Source organism: Apaloderma vittatum, unplaced genomic scaffold, assembly GCF_000703405.1.
Source record: "Apaloderma vittatum isolate BGI_N311 unplaced genomic scaffold, ASM70340v1 scaffold20320, whole genome shotgun sequence".
Lineage (NCBI taxonomy): Eukaryota > Metazoa > Chordata > Aves > Trogoniformes > Trogonidae > Apaloderma > Apaloderma vittatum.
Window position 1 is genome coordinate 53,104 of NW_009694230.1, and position 2,450 is coordinate 55,553.

General features: G+C 43.0%; 1 protein-coding gene across 1 annotated transcript in view; it reads right to left on the minus strand.

Annotated features, from left to right (window-relative positions):
• Window positions 1-2,450, minus strand: part of GALNT16 (polypeptide N-acetylgalactosaminyltransferase 16) — a gene marked incomplete at its 5' end in the record, with an annotated part of 34,419 nt that overhangs the window by 25,718 nt on the left and 6,251 nt on the right. The window lies entirely within an intron of this gene.

A 2,450-nucleotide genomic window follows, 5' to 3' on the forward strand; every position in this document is an offset into this window, starting at 1 on the left:
TGTCGTTTAGATGGGGTGTTGGGTGATATGGTTTAGGGGTGACCTTGTAGTGTAGAGTCAATGGTTGGACTCGATGATCTCAAAGGTCTTTTCCAAACTGAATTGTTCTATGATTCTATGAGGCCTGCTGGGGCTTCCTCACCAATTCCCTTCTTTGGGAGGAAGGCAGTTTACTTTGGCAATATTCCAGACTCAGATTCCACCCCCCCCCCTCTTTTTCTTGTTACTTGTCTTTCTTTCAAACCAGCTCCACACTTGCTGAAAGCATCCTCTTTTCCTCAGGCTGGCTGCTCCCTACCCCGCAACACCCTGGAGACTGCGGCGGGGGGGGGGCGGCGGCGGCCCGGGGAAAAAAAACACGCAATGACGAGGGATAAAAGCTTCTGCCCTCCTCGGAGGTCAATGCACCCCAATACTCTGGAGTCAGAGCAGTTTGATTCTGACTTCTTTGTCCCTTTCATTCGTTTAAAATGTTTGAACTATTTTTTCATTATCTTCTTCAAGTCCTTCCATCTTTGAGCCTTCTCCAAGGCCTCTGTGCCCAGGCAGCTCCTCATTGCCTTCAACAAGATTGCTCAGTAACACTTAGGCACCCCAGTGAAGAGGTCAGTCATACAAATTTAATATTAAAACCAGAGGTAAACATTGTCTTCCTAGTTCCAGCAACCTGCCTCATTTCAGTGACACTTGCTCCACTGATTTTGAGCAATTCTGGAGAAAGATTGTTTCTTTTTTTTCCTTTTTGGGGGCTTTTTTTTTTTTTTTTTTTTTTTACACAGGAAGCAGACAGCAAGAGTAGTCCCATACTTCCAGGAACAGAGCTGTAGAGAAACAAATCTTACTAAATAGCATCACTGATCCAAAGTTTCCTCAGTTTGGGAGAGTAGCAGAAATGCTATCTCAGACAGAAGAACCTTGACTGCTTTGCTGCTCAGAATCACATCACATTTCAGATTTATGCTGCTTCATATGTCTCTGAGAGTCTTTGTATTTTGAGCTTATATGTTCCTAGATGACTGAGCTTGCAATTTTCAAAGCCAAATATCATTTGCTTCTCTTGGCTCATACCCCTCTGGATCCTCTGTTATGGTGGGGTGAGAGGTGTGGCGTTTCTCTCTTTGCATTTTTAAGTGCAGCTTTTCCCAGTACAGCCATCATCTGTGTATTTTACAGACAAGGTTACCCTGTGTTGATATTCTTGTCAGTGCAAACTCAATGCAAAACAGAGCCAATGCAGACAGGTTGCATCCTGCAGCACAATGGCTATAAAATGCTATTCTACAGCTTCCCCCACCAGCCTGACTATCAGCAATGCTCTCATTTTCTCCATAGGTTTCAGGTCTACCAACTCAACATAACTGGGAAAGAAAAAAACCAAACACTTTGCCCTCTCTTCCTCACCTGTCCATCAGTTCCCTAACAGAAAGAAAACACTCCTCAAGGAGTTCATAGCTTGCTGTTTAATGCCCAGTTCTTCTCTCAGCTCTGCCATAATTTGCGGTGGATCCTCAGGTAAAGTACTTAATCTTCTTTGCACTTTTTATTGCCTATCTTTTTAACAAGGAACACAGTAATCCTAGTATTTCCCTTCAGTACGGTGCAGATACTGGCATGACAATCAATTACTTTTAGGCACAAAATGTATTATTAGGATTCCAAAATCCAAATGGCAATTGCCTTTCACAGCAGAAATACGGACTGCTCTCCACTCATTCCATGGATCCCTACCTCTGTCTTTTCTCACAGCCTCCTTCTTTCAGTATCAGTGTCCTTACTCTGTTGCATGACACCACATCAGTATTATCAATGAATTTCTCTCCTCTGCTGATATGTCCATTCATCAACAGCAGACAGATAATGTCGTTCATTCCAAATGTCAGCAAAGGAGCATAATTTTTTTCCCTTTGCTCTAAAATAAACTCCTCTTTTGCCATTATTTAAATTATCACTGTTATGAGTTGCTATACCAAACATTCTAGTATCACAATAGCAACCTTTTAATCAGAATTTATACAGGCTCTCTGCATAGGCACCAAACCAGTAACAGCTGTTCCTGTCCATTCACCTTTACATTTGCACCAAAACCAAACAGTCCCTGCATTACCAACTGAAATCAGAAATAAAGACATGGAAAGGAATCAGACAACAAAGCAGTTGACTTTCCCTTCTGCAAGAATGGTCACCACAGCAGAAATGATGGTATTGCTTAAGGACTAATCAGGCACAGACATCAATCATACAAAATGCCTTTGGAGTGACAGTTATTTCTGAAGGAGAACAAGATGCCAAGCAAGCTACTGGTTTGACAGTGACAGCTACTCCTGCTGAGGAAGGGACATCACGCAAGCAAGCAAGTCCTGACTGATACACATCTCCTGCAGGACTGGGGATGCCAACAAGGAGCCATTTGAACTGGCAGGTTCACAGGTTCTGGTGGATGGCCCATTTCC